The sequence below is a fragment of the Mobula hypostoma genome, chromosome 20 (assembly GCF_963921235.1).
Source record: "Mobula hypostoma chromosome 20, sMobHyp1.1, whole genome shotgun sequence".
Classification (NCBI taxonomy): Eukaryota; Metazoa; Chordata; class Chondrichthyes; order Myliobatiformes; family Myliobatidae; genus Mobula; species Mobula hypostoma.
This window is the reverse complement of record NC_086116.1, coordinates 6,185,237-6,200,103: the sequence shown is the minus strand read 5'-3', so window position 1 is coordinate 6,200,103 and position 14,867 is coordinate 6,185,237. Positions and strand designations below refer to the sequence as shown.

At 44.5% G+C, this 14,867-nt stretch overlaps 1 protein-coding gene across 1 annotated transcript in view; it reads right to left on the bottom strand.

The window, feature by feature from the left end:
- itpr2 (inositol 1,4,5-trisphosphate receptor, type 2) overlaps nucleotides 1–14,867 on the bottom strand; it is a 324,764-nt gene that overhangs the window by 267,288 nt on the left and 42,609 nt on the right. The window lies entirely within an intron of this gene.

Below are 14,867 nucleotides of genomic sequence, written 5' to 3'. Positions count from 1 at the left end.
AAGAGTGCTTTAAAAAATCAGATGTGCTACAGAGCAGGTACATGGTTGGATTAGTATCAGATTACTTTGCACAAACAGGATGATAGTGCAACAGTCATCTCGGATCCTTCTGACATCACCTTAGTAACCATGAGGATGTTTAATACCAAATGGCAAAAGCCCTTTGGTCCTGCTACATGGTATAAAGGGGTCAATATCCAAGCCCTTCAGATTGACTGAAGCACGATTGACTTCAGTAAGAATATGGAACAAAGGAGGACATCACAAGGTTGGTGTATCCTACACAAGACACAATCCAGTGGCCCATTGAACTCTTATATTGCCGATACCCTTATTGTGCTTATAACTCTTATATTTCTATGTTCCCCAAGTACTGGGAGGCATCTGCACCTCAGTTTTGGGACTGTCTCACTGCTGATTCAGAAAGTTGAGGATCTAAGCTGGGGTGATGAACCTATGGCACACGTGCCCAAGATGGCAAGTGCAAAAGGTTTGTTGGCACGAGGCATGCACCAGCCTCTCGATTCTATGAACCCCACCCACAATAAAAAGAAACATAATGATTATCTTTACTGCCAAATGAAGTAAGGAATGATTTTTTGCAACCTGAGAAACATCTCATACCGGCTTGGCACCAGTTGGATGGCTGCGAGAAAACACGACGTCACATAATATGCTCTGACTAGGTGTATTCATCAGTATTTGGATAGTAAACAATTACAATAACAATATATTTTAAAATGATGTTGTTTTTCAATGATTAATATTAATAATTTTCAAATAGAGCAATACACACATAATGCTGGAGGAACAAACAAATCAAACAGCGTCGATGAAGAGAAATGAACAGTTGATGTTTTGGGCTGAGGCCTTCATCAGGACTGGAAAGAAAGGGGGAAGGAATAGGAGGTGGTGGTTGTAGGGTTGGATAAGATGCTGGAAGGAAAGGGAAAGTGGAAGTACAAAGAAAACCAACCAACAGTGCAGTAGAAAATTGGTAGTGCATAAGTATACAAACACCACAGGAGAATGGTACATCTGGACTATAATACGAAAAGGAAAGAGTTAACTCCCACCACGATAATACATAGGCTGGAGTTAAAAATGCAAATGCAATTTTGGTATTCGTTTCAAGGGGACGAGACCATAAGAGCAAGGATGTACTGCTTGGGTGTTAGGAAGTGTTGGTAAGACCACTTTCGGAATATTGTGAGCAACTTGGGCCCCATATCTAAGGAGGTTGGGTGGCCGTCTTGACCAAAGGATGCAAGGTGCTCCTTCCCTCCACTAGCCTGCAGGTCACCCTTGGGCAAGGTGTAGCACCTTCTTAACCACCCGATCAGGGTCACGCAAAACCATGGGAGTAGCTGGTGGACGGTTGTATGAGCAGCTGGTGCATATCACAAATCCTGGACATGTGACCGCTGACGCCAGGCAGACGATCTCTGAATAATATTGATAATGGATGGGGTCACCCGTCTTGTAAAGACACTGCCCAGATGAAGGCAATGGCAAACCACTTCTGTAGAAAAATTTGCTAAGAACAATCATGGTCATGGGACCCACATCATACCACAGGGCAGATAACAAACAAACAAACCTAACGAAGGGTGTATTGGCCTGGGGGAGGGTGCACAAGAATGATCCCAGGAATGAAAAGCTTAACCAATGAGGAGTGCTTGATGTCTCTGAGCCTGCACTCAATGGAGTTCAGAAAGATGAGGAGAGATGTCATTGAAACCTACCAGATATTGATGTAAGAGGACGTTTCCATTCGCAGGGTGACCTGCAAGCTGGTGGAGGGAAGGAACACCTTAAACCTCCTTTGGTAGAGACGTATCTCCACCTTGCCACCCAGCTTCCTTAGGTATGGGACCTTGGACCAGAGGGCACAGCCTCAGAATAAAAGGATGTCTCTTTAAGACTGAGGTGAGGAGGACTTTCTTCTGCCGGGGGTGGGGGAGGTGTGAATCTGTGGAATTTCTTGCCACAGAAGGCATCGGAGGCCAAGTCATTGGGTGTATTTAAGGCAGAGATTGGTAGCTCTTGATTGTTACAGAGGATAAGGGTTGCAGGGAAAAAGCAGGAAAATGGGAGTTGAACAAACATCAGTTATAATTGAACAGTGGAGCAGCCTCAATGGGCTGACCAGCTTTAGTATGCTCCTACATCTTATGGTCAATATAATCTCCTTTGAGTGAAGCTTGGGAAAGTACGAATTACATTTGAAGTTCTATGCTCTACAGTTTACAGGGCAGTGTAACATTTCACCAGCATGTTTCAACACTTCTGCATCAGATTACACTTTCTCAGTCCGTGGGGGAGTTCGGTAGTTCATTGCACTTTGACTACGTTGGTTTTAAAACACATCACAGTTCATCATTACGTCTATTACTGGCCGCAAAGAGTTCTCCTCACTCACCAGACAACAATTATCCTCCAACCTTTCTGACAGATCCTGCCCTGTTGAGTTCCATGTGAGGGGCCAGATTTATACATAAGGTTTAGGAGTAGAATTTAGGCCATTTGGTCCATCGAGTTTGATCTGCCATGCATTCCTAGCTGATTTTTTTCAACCCCATTCTCCCTCCTTCTTGTGTAACCTTTAACCCCTCCCCATCAATCTCTACCTCAAATATACCCACTGCCCTCTGTGGCAACAAATTTCACGGATTCACCACCTTCTAGCTGAAGAAAATTCCTCTTCATTACAGTTCTAAAGAGATGTCCCTTTCTTCTGATACTGGGCTCTTGGATCCTACTTTAAAGAAAGGAATAATGACATTTTAACCTCAGATGCACTCTCCCCTACTGTTTGCAGATTATCAATTAGTGTGAGATGGCAGATTTCCAGTCAGATTTTTTATATATACTGTATATTTGTAATCTTATGCAGTCAGCACTCGTCCCAAAGGTTTCATCGTTTTTGTTTGCTTTCCTTATCCTGGTTACATAATGCAACAATTACGGTAAATGCACAAAGGTTCAATGTGTTGGAAAAAGGTTGACAATGCTAATGTGAAACAATGGTATCACCAGATGTAAGCGTTTGATAATAATTGCCCAGATGGGCAGATCTGCTGATCATTTTCCTCACGCCTTTACAGAAAGTGGGAACCAATGGCAAGGCCAATGTTTATTGAGTAGCCTTGGGACTAGCTGATCTACTTCAGAGCAGTTTGAAATCAAACAACTTGTGAGGAAGTGGAGCTACAGATAGACTGGTCTGGAGGGTAATGGTTTAGTTTCCTCCCCAACAAGAGAAAATCTGCAGATGCTGGAAGTCCAAGTAATACACACAAAATGCAGGGGGAATTCAGCAGGGCAGGCTGCATCCATGGAAATGAATAAACAGTTGACACTTCGGGCCGTGACCTTGTCGACTGTTTACTCTTTTCCACAGATGCTGCCTGGCCTGCTGAGTTCCTCCAGCATTTTGTGTGCGTTGCTCTAATTCCTTCCTGAAAGGTTTGGGCTTTTTCCAAAAATCTAGTAGGTTCAGAGTGAACTGTATGTGCTCCTTCCAAAGGTTTTATAAATACTGAATCCTCAAATAGCAACACTGAGTCTGAAGCAACACCAATTCCTAAGTGTAGTAACCAATACACTGCACAGTCATGCCTTTCACTACATAACAGTCCCATTGGTCTTTGCATGTGTCTGCTGGTTCCAGGGACACTACGTCATGAGGAGAGCTCCATTCACTGAAAACAAGTGGTCAATTAAACCAAGCATTGACTGTGTCAAACACACACCAAGGCCTCACTTGGCTGGTAATGAGAGGGGCCATTGCGTTCAAATCCTCCCTGTACGTTCAAAATATCATTCCCAAGGCACACTGATGTTGGGACAGCTGCAGAGGGGACGAGACAGCTACCACCTCTTTGCCCACTGTGGATTCGCTAAGAGGGTGTGTAAACTGATGCAAGGGTCTGCACAGCTGCAGAAACAGAGCACTCTCTGATTTACGGGCTCTTCCCAGACACACACACACACACACACACACACACACACACACACACACACACACACACACACACACACACACACACACACACACACACACACACACACACACACAGACATCAAGCGCTGCTTGAAGCTTATCAACTAAGCGAAAGACGCCCTTATTGGTCTCCCAGCTCAGTGAGATGCCCGTAAGTGAAAACTGCCCACTGACACATTCAGGACTGCAGGCGGAGGGGGACGTGCTGAGGGATGCAGCCAGGGCTAAGGCTTGTGAGGAAAGACCACAGTCAAGGCTCCTTCTGCCACCACACACGAGTCGGGTGGGCAAGACCCTCATACAGTGGGAGGGTGTATCACCCTGGGGGGCTGCGTGAGGGGCACTGGTGCTATGCTTTTAAAAAATTGTTAACACTACTGAATCTGTTTAACAAATGGTAGATATCTCACCTGAAAGGCAAACTGCTGAGTTATGGAGAGTTTGAAGACGTCGGGGCCCCATTTATTGAAGCATAGGAGAATGGGGATGATCTCCTGGAGGTGTATGAGATTATGAGGGGCAGAGATAGAGTGAACTCTGTTTCCCCAGTTCAGGAATAAAGACCTAGATGAGAGGGGAGCGATTTAATAGGCAACATTTTCATCAAGAGAGTGGTCAGTGTACGGACTGAGCCCCAGAGGAAGTGTTTGAAGGTATACAGTGTATTGTCAATATTTAAAAGGTACTTGGACATTTCCGTGAATAGGAATTCCCAATACCAAGGACATACAGTCAAGGTTAGTGAGTTGCCGCCGGAACTGTGTCGACACTTGTTGGCTGCCCAGCACATTCCTTCCTGATCTGGTTTGGCGCAAGCAATGCATTTCACTGTATGCTTTGACGAACGTGAAATAAATAAAGCCAATCTTTATCTTTCTCTTTATAGGAAAGATTTAGAAGGATATTGGCCAGATGTGAGGACATGAGATGAGCTTAGATGGGAATCTTGGTCGGCAAAGGGCCTGTTTTGGTGCTGTTGACTTGATGACAGTGCAGCACTCTGACAGTACTAAGGCAACAGACTAGTTCCCCATCGCCCTGAAACTCCTCCTATTCACAAGTGACTCCAGCTGCACTTCTGAATTCAGCAGTTTGCCTCTTAAACTTCCGGGAATTCTTTACAGGAGTAGTTAATTTATCGTTTGGATTGGAAAAGCCATCCATTCCCTCCCTCTCTCGTTACTGGCTCCTGGCCCTGCTTTTACAGCTGACGCCCTATGACCTTGAAACAATAGCGCACACAACGACCGACACAGGTTCAGATTGTTTTTAAATGGCAAAGTTGTAATGACTCACATTCAAAACATTAGTGTCTCGCCCCCCTCATAACAATGAACATTCATAACTGGCAACAACAGTAGGCCCCTTCACAAACCTTTACACTGCTGCATTTAACCCTCCAGAGGCCACATCCACTGGCACTCTTTGGTAGCTTGCATCAGAGGTATATACCGGTGTGTTTAACAACATACCCAGATGCACAACAGCTCGGTATGGCAAACCGCAAGAAACCACAGAGATTTATGAACACAGCCCAGTTCACCACACAAACCAGCCTCCTCTCTTATCAACTCTCCCCACTGTCTTGGGAAAACATCCAGCACAATCAAGGACGCTTTGCATCCACTCATTCCCCCCTCCACGTCCCCAAACCCCACTTTCATTTGGCAAAAGATACAAAAACACGGGCCACCAAGTTCAAGAACAGTTTCTATCCCACTTAACGGACATCTTATACAATAACAACCAGCTCTCGAGCTCTCAGTCAACCTCCTTGTGGCCCTTCAATCTAATTTGTTTGCTGCACTGAACTTTCTCTGTAGCTGCAGCACGATATCCTGCATTCTTAATTTTTCCCTTTGCTACTGTCTCAAGGTACAGATATTTGGATGATATTTCTGATTGGCATCCATTTATGAAATGAAGTGTCTGAATGGCATGCAAACAGAAGTGTTTCACTGTGTCTCAGTATATGTGACAACAGCAAACCTGTAGCCTGAAGCCAGTAATCAATTGGGACCTTCTGCAACACGCACCAAAACTGTTACAGGAACTTCTAAGCAGTGGATCATTAAACACTTGAAGAGACTGCACTTTCTCTGCAACTGGAACCCTATATTCTGCATCACACCCGAAATACTGGAAGAACTCAGCAGGTGAGGCAGCATCTGGGGGCAAATGCACCATCAGGACAATCGGTTGGATAGCCCACAAACTGGGTCTCAGCCCCACATCTTGACTGCCTGCTCCTCTCTATAGCTGATGCCCAACCTGCTGAGTTCCCCTAACATTTTGTGTGTGAATCTCAAGCATCTGCAGAATCGTATGCTTAATCTGCATTCTGTGATTTTGTTTTTGTCTGTTTACTGTCTCAAAGACTACTGTTTAGAATGATGCCATGCAAAACCAAGTTTTCCGCTCTAGATGTGACGATACTAAACCAATAACTAAAGGGGGGGGGGTAAAAAGAAATTAACTGATGGAAAGAGGAGGAAGGGCAAAGGGCAGGCAAGAACTTGCATTTCTAGAGTACTATCAAATGCTTGAAATAGTCAGCAAGTCAAGCAGCATCAGCGAAAGAAGAAACAGCTGACATCTCAGGCAACGGCCATTCATCTGCCCTGACCTTCAGTAGTTTCTGTTGTTATTTCCTCCATTTCCTTCACGTTGCTTTAATGTTTCTTTCTTTTCACTGCTCGAAAGCCAAAGAACTACTTTGTAAAAGTGTGGCCACTGCTGGGATAAAGGAAACTCAGAAAACAATCTGTCCACAGCAGCCCCCACCCCCATAAGAGGCGTTGAGATAATTACCAGATGACACAGTAACTGCTGGAGGAACTCAGCAGGTCAAGCGGCATCTGTGCGGGAAAGAGTGGTCGGTGCTCTGGGTTGAGACCCTGTGTCACTCCTTTCCTCCACAAATGATGTTCCGCCCACTGCATTCCTTCAGCAAATTGTTTGTTGCTCCACATTCCACATCTGCAGTCCCTTGTGTGTCCATTTAACTTGGACATGGACCTGGTTAGTCAGAGAATAACTGAGGATCAGCTTTGCAAGGGGATGATTTTTATCTGGAGAGACAATGTTGTGCATAGATATTAGAAGTGCTGAATTTAAACATCGCCAACCATCCTACACTCAGCTGCAGTTTATCCAGTATATATGGGGTCACGCATTGACACAGTGGGCAGAGCTGCTGCCACACAGGTTGAGAGAGCCAGGTTCAATCCTGCCCTCGGGTGCTGTCGATGCACCCTCGCCCTGCAACTGCATCAGCTTCTCCCACATCACAAAGACATGCAAGGTGGTATATTTGCAAAGAAAAAGAGTTTCAGGATGTATATTGTGTACATTTCTCTGACATTAAACGTACCTATTGAATCTAATTGTTCAAATTCAAGTTCAAGTTTATTGTCATTCAACCATATACATGTCAACCGCTAGACTAAACAAGGTACCTCTGGACAAAGGTGCAAAACACAGTACATATGGTACTGACACACCACACATAAAGTAATATCACCACAGATAAATTAACAAATAATAAAATAGAATCCAGAAGCTTGACATTTAGCATAAGATGCATTTACAACACAAGTAAACAGTATAACACTACTGGCACTTCATAAGTGATGATGACCGCTGTAAATTACCCATCGTGCGCAGGTGAATTGTTAAATCTGGAGGGATGACAGGGAGGGGTGAGAGTTAATGGGACTGTATGAAGAATAAGTAAAATGGCGGTGTAAATGGGTGGTTGAAAGTTATCATGGACTTGATGGGCCAAACGGCCTGTTTCTGTGCTTTGCTGCTCTGTGACTCTGATTCTATATTTAGAAATATGGGAGATAGCAGGAAAAAAAAGAGCCAGGTCCCGACCACCCGTCCCACAATCTCTTTGACCCACTACAGTCAGGACGGAGCTACAGGAACATCAGGACTGGGATTGTCAGGCTGGGTAACAGCTTCTTCCCTCAGGCTGTGAGAGCAATGAACACCCTGATGCCACCGCTGTCTCGTCACTAGGACGGAGAGCTGTTTACTGTACTGTTTAGCTGTGCTGCATGCATTTTGAATGAACTTTTATTAACTTATTTATAGTATAATATTTTGTTTTATGTGTTGTGTGTGATAAATAGTGTGCTGGTGCACTGTGGTCCAGAGGAATGTTGTTCCATTCGGTTGTATACATGTACAGTCAGACAACAGTAAACTTCAACTTGAACTTGCAATACATAAAAATTACTGTAAGTTACAAAATAAATAAATAGTGCTGAAGAGGAATAACAAGGCAGTGCTCCTGGACCATTCAGAAATCTGATGGCGGGCGGGAAGAGGCTGCTCGTAAATCTTTGAGTGGGTCTCCTATAGAGAATGGGAATGCATTTGTTACCCAGACTGTAATCACTGGTTAGAAAGTCTCTCACATCACACACCACGTTCACACTTGGTTGGCATATTAAGCCTTTTAATGACACAGCATTCCCCAACCCTTGCACTCATCTGAAGGAGATATAACTGGCCACGACCCAAAAAGATTTCAGGCTGTCAGACTTTATTTATGACACCTATCAAAGGGAGGCCTCATTTGTTCAGCAGTGCAGCAAATGCAAGTAAATGGGCAATTACCTGTAAAGACTATACACATTTCAGAACATTACCTTACCAGAGTACTAATTTGTGAATAAGTGGCTAATTTAGGGTGTCCACACTAATCCGTTTAACCAGCTAAGCTAGTGTAGCATGATGGATTGACTTCATATCTTCAAAAGCCACTGAGTTTAAATTGGCCTTTATTTTCAAAATGTAACCTACTGTGAAAACTGGGATTTTCATGTTCAGAATTAGCAGGATAAAAGTGTAAATCATTGAGCAAGTCTAATTGCTCCCTGCCTGGCTTTAAACAATTTCCTTCCAACTCTCAGCTGAGGGATCGGAAGGATTTGCTCCGTGTGATTAAAAACACTCGGCGCACATCCTCCCAGGTTCAGCAGCTCCGGCAGAACAGATGCCATTGTTGATTCTGTTGGTCACAGTCTGGTGATGGAATCTAAAGATCTGCCATTCAGCAGAGTGTCGCAGATTGAAGGGTGATCTTATAGAGGGAGAGGCAGGGGAAAGGTCTTTCTCCCAGGAAACACACATCAAAGTTGCTGGTGAACGCAGCAGGCCAGGCAGCATCTCTAGGAAGAGTACAGTCGACGTTTCGGGCCGAGACCCTTCGTCAGGACTAACTGAAGAAAGAGCTAGTAAGAGATTTGAAAGTGGGAGGGGGAGGGGGAGATCCAAAATGATAGGAGAAGACAGGAGGGGGAGGGATGGAGCCAAGAGCTGGACAGGTGATTGGCAAAAGGGATACGAAAGGATCATGGGACAGGAGGTCCGGGAAGAAAGACAAGGGCGGGAGGGGAACCCAGAGGATGGGCAAGGGGTATAGTCAGAGGGACAGAGGGAGAAAAAGGAGAGTGAGAGAAAGAATGTGTGTATAAAAATAAATAACGGATGGGGTACGAGGGGGAGGTGGGGCATTAGCGGAAGTTAGAGAAGTCGATGTTCATGCCATCAGGCCATCATTTCTCCCAGGGTCGGGAATCGAGAACAGCGGGGCATCAGTTTAAGGTGAAAGGGGAAAGATTTAGACCATAAGACCATAAGACAAAGGAGCAGAAGTAGGCCATTCGGCCCATCGAGTCTGCTCCGCCATTTTATCATGAGCTGATCCATTTTATCCTATTTAGTCCCACTGCCCCGCCTTCTCACCATAACCTTTGATGCCCTGGCTACTCAGATACTTATCATTCTCTGCCTTAAATACACCCAATGACTTGGCCTCCACTGCTGCCCGTGGCAACAAATTCCATATCCTTTCTTAAATAAGGAGACCAAAATTGCCCACAGTACTCCAAGTGAGGTCTCACCAGCGCCTTATAGAGCCTCAACATCACATCCCTGCTCCTGTACTGTATTCCTCTAGAAATGAATGCCAACATTGCATTCGCCTTCTTCACTACCGACTCAACCTGGAGGTTAACTTTAAGGGAATCCTGTACGAGGACTCCCAAGTCCCATTGCATCTCAGAACTTTGAATTCTTTCCCCATTTAAATAATAGTCTGCCCATTTATTTTTTCTGCCAAAGTGCATAACCATACACTTTCCAACATTGTACTTCATTTGCCACTTCTTTGCCCATTCTTCCAATCTATCCAAGTCTCTCTGCAGACTCTCCGTTTCCTCAGCACTACCGGCCCCTCCACCTATCTTCGTATTGTCAGCAAACTTAGCCACAAAGCCATCTATTCCATAATCCAAATCGTTGATGTACAATGTAAAAAGAAGCAGCCCCAACACTGATCCCTGTGGAACACTACTGGTAACTGGCAGCCAAACAGAATAGGATCCCTTTATTCCCACTCTCTGTTTCCTGCCAATCGGCCAGCGCTCTATCCACATATGTAACTTTCCTGTAATTCCATGGGCTCTTATCTTGTTAAGCAGCCTTATGTGTGGCACCTTGTCAAAGGCCTTCTGAAAATCCAAATATACAACATCTACTGCATCTCCCTTATCTAGCCTACTGGTAATTTCCTCAAAAAAATTGTAATAGGTTTGTCAGGCAGGATTTCCTTTAAGGAATCCACGCTGAGTTCTGCCTATCTTGTCATATGCCTCCAGGTACTCTGTAACCTCATCCTTGACAATCGACTCCAACAACTTCCCAACCACCGATGTCAAGCTAACAGGTTTATAATTTCCTTTTTGCTTCCTTGCCCCCTTCTTAAATAGCGGAGTGACATTTGCAATCTTCCAGACTTCCGGAACCATGCCAGAATCTATTGACTTTTGAAAGATCATCGCTAATGCCTCCGCAATCTCCACAGCTACTTCCTTCAGAACACGAGGGTGCATTCCATCTCGTCCAGGAGATTTATCGACCTTTAGCCTATTCAGCTTCCTGAGTACTTTCTCTGTTGTAATTGTGACTGTGCACACTTCTCTTCCCTGCCACCCTTGAGTGTCCGGTATACTGCTGATGTCTTCCTCAGTGAAGACTGATGCAAAATACTTGTTCAGTTCCTCTGCCATCTCCTCATCTCCCATTACAATTTCTCCAGTATCATTTTCTATCGGTCCTATATCTACTCTCACCTGTCTTTTATTCCTTATATACTTGAAAAAGCTTTAAGTATCCTCTTTGATATTATTTGCTAGTTTCCTTTCATAGTTAATCTTTTCTCTCTTAATGACCTTCTTGGTTTCCTTTTGTAAGGTTTTAAAGACTTCCCAATCCTCTGTCTTCCCACTAATTTTTGCTTCCTTGTATGCCCTCTCCTTAGCTTTAACTTTGGCTTTGACTTCTCTTGTCAACCACGGTTGCATCCTTTTTCCACTCGAAAATTTCTTCTTTTTTGGAATATACCTGTCTTGCACATTCCTCATTTCTCACATAAACTCCAGCCACTGCTGCTCTGCCGTCTTTCCCGCCAGTGTCTCTTTCCAGTCAACTTTGGCCAGTTCCTCTCTCATGCCACTGTAGTTTCCTTTACTCCACTGTAACACCGACACATCAGATTTCGGCTTCTCTTTTTCTAATTTCACATTGAACTGAATCATGTTATGCTCACTGCCTCCTAAGGGTTCCTTCACCTCAATCTCTCCAATCACCTCCGGTTCATTACACAATACCCAATCCAGTACAGCCGATCCCCTAGTGGGCTCAACAACAAGCTGTTCTAAAAAGCCATCTCGCAGACATTCTACAAATTCTCTCTCTTGAGATCCAGTGCTGACCTGATTTTCCCAATCCACTCGCATGTTAAAATCCCCCACAATTATCATAACACTGCCCTTCTGACAAGCCTTTTCTATTTCCTGTTGTAATTTGTAGTCCACATCCCTGCAGCTGTTTGGAGGCCTATAAATAACTGTCATCAGGGTCCTTTTACCCCTGCTATTCCTTAGCTCAACCCATAAAGATTCTGCACCTTCCGATCCTATATCACCTCTTTCTAATGATTTAATATCATTTCTTACCAATAAAGCCACGCCTCCCCCTCTGCCTACCTTCCTATCCTTCCAATACACTGTGTATCCTTGGACGTTCAGCTCCCAGAGACATGCATCCTTTAGCCAGGTCTCAGTGATGGCCACAATATCATACCTGCCAATCTGTAGCTGTACAAAACAAGATCATCCACCTTATTTCTTATGCTGCGTGCATTTAAGTACAACACCTTAAGACCAGTGTTTTAATAGTAACTTAAGGGGCAACTTTTTCATCCAGGGGTGTCAGAATCAGGTTTATTCTCACTGCCATATGTCGTAAGATTTGTTTTGCGGCAGCGGTACGGTACAATACATAAAATATACCACAAGTTACAATAAGAAATATCAAAAAAAAAGAGTAAGTAGAGCAAAATAGTGAGGTAGTGTTCATGGGCTCACAGACCATGTGGTGGCAGAAGGGGAGAAGCTGTTTCCAAAACACGTAGTGTGTGTCGTCAACCTCCCGTACCTCCTCCCTGAAGAGGGCACATCCTAGGTGGTGGGGGACCTCAATGTCGGATGCTGCATCTTGAGGCATCACCTACTGAAGATGTCCTTTTTGAAGAACTCAGTACATGGAATGAGTTGCCAGAGGAAGTGGCTGAGGCAGGTACATAAACAATATTTAAAAGGCACTTGGCCAGGTACACGGATCGAAAAGGGTTAAAGGGATATGGGCCAAAGGTGGACGAATGGGGCTAACTTTGATGGGAATCTTAGTTGGACAACTGGGGCGAAAGGGCCTGTATCCGTGCTGTGTCTGTCTCCGTTACCTCAGGACCGCAATCCAAACCTCAGCAGACGATGAGAAAGGACCCGATTTTCTAGCATCAGACTCAGGACGCCTCAATAAAGTTGCTAAAGTGCTGAGAGGTAGGGAAATGCCCATTTAGTCGTACCGAACAGTATTGTGTCAAGGTCTTAGGCACATAAATATACTTAGTTAGGGTGCCCAAGACCTTTGCACAGTACCATAGTAGTCAATGTGGAACGGAGACTGAGATTGTAAATCTGGCGGGAACAGAGGATGTTGGGAATGGTGAGGGTGGACTGCCGCCAGAGGGTTGTGGGACAGGTGGCAGAGAAAGAGTGCCAGATTTCAAACAACTGGTTTACTGATCATTACAGAATGTCTCTCTGGTGTTTCCCGCTCCCTCCCCTCTCCCTTCCTCTTTTCCCAACCATGATTCCCCTCTCCCTGCCCCCTTCCCACTCTCAGTCTACAATAGAGACCCATATCAGCATCAGGTTTACCATCACTCACATATGTCATGAACTGTGCGCTTGTTCCTGCAGCAGCAGTCCAGTGCAATACATAAAATTGCTGCAGTACTTTGCAAAAGTCTAAGGCACCTTGATTATATATACTGTGCGTGCCTAAGACTTTTGTACAATACTGTACTTTCAAAATGCAGATTGATATTTGCATCTGTGGTGCACCAAAGCCTAGCAAAAAGATTCTAGTTCAACTTAAGACACACTGTGAATACGGAACTATTGTGAGTGATTGACAACAACAAGGCACTTTAATGGTTCTGTAACTAATTACTGCAGTTCCCAGTTTCACAGGAATTATGCCAAGTCCAATCCAAATTTCTAGCTTTGGATATTCCTTTGACCTTATCTTCAGTAACTTTGGACACAATGATCAAGTCAGCTCTGAGTCTTTCTCATACAGTATTTGAGAAAATTCATTTAGGGTGAGAAACCTGTCTGAACTTGACAACAGAGCAGTGCACTGCATTATTGCATAAGTCAGTCTCACACGGCCCTTGAGCCTGTATGACTGTTCAAAGATAATGATTGAACCACATCTTACCATGTCATCACGTATTCATGCCCTTCAATTGGAATTGGTTTATGATTGTCACATATACTGAGTGTTTCTTACATGCTGTTCACATCACTACACAGTGCACTGAGGTAGAACAAGGTAAGACAAAAGCAGAATGCAGATACAGTGTAGACAATAATGTTCAAGGTCATAATGGGATAGGTTGTGTGGTCAAGAGTCCAATTTATCATACTAGGGATTTAAAACTGTCGGATAGAAGCTGACCTTGACCCTTGGCCTTGATGTGCTCACTGGCCTTTGGATCTCCTGAACCAGCGTTCAGGGTGTGTAGGGTCTTTGGCCGCTTCACTGAGGCCAGGAGAACTATAGACGGAGTCCCAGGAGGGGAGGCTGGTTTCAATGTCTACAACTCTCTGTAATTTTTTGTGGTTACAGGCAGAGCAGTTATCATAACAAGCCATGGTGCATCAATAAAAATTAAGGGCCAACTGCAGTAGATTGAGGTTGTCTGGTTGTCTGGAGTCAATGTGTGCCAAGAGGAGCCCCTTGAAGCACTTCACTGTCAATAATGAGGTAATCTCATTAGTGAAAGATCGTACAGATCTGCAACTTCATTGCCATTCAAGGGGGTAGGATTACAGATTCTTTCCTTCCTTTATTTCATAATTTCGCTATGAAGTAGCTTAGTTCATGTATTCTGATTAAGTTAAAAAAAAAGGAGCTCAGCAGGTCAGGCAGAGGGGGTGATGAATAGTTCTCAGGCTGAGACCATTCACCTGGACCGAGGGTGATGAGAGTCTGCAGATGCTGAATTGTGAAGCAACATACAAGGTGCTGGAGGAACACGGGTCAGGCAGCATTTGTGGAGGGAAATGTTCAGTCCATATTTCTGGTCCAAGCTGGGGGAGATAGCCAGTCTATATAAAGTGGAGGGAAGAGGGTAACCTTTCACGCCCAGACTATCATCCTCCACCTTAAATACATCCAATGACTTGGCCTCCACAGCCAGCTGGGGCAATCA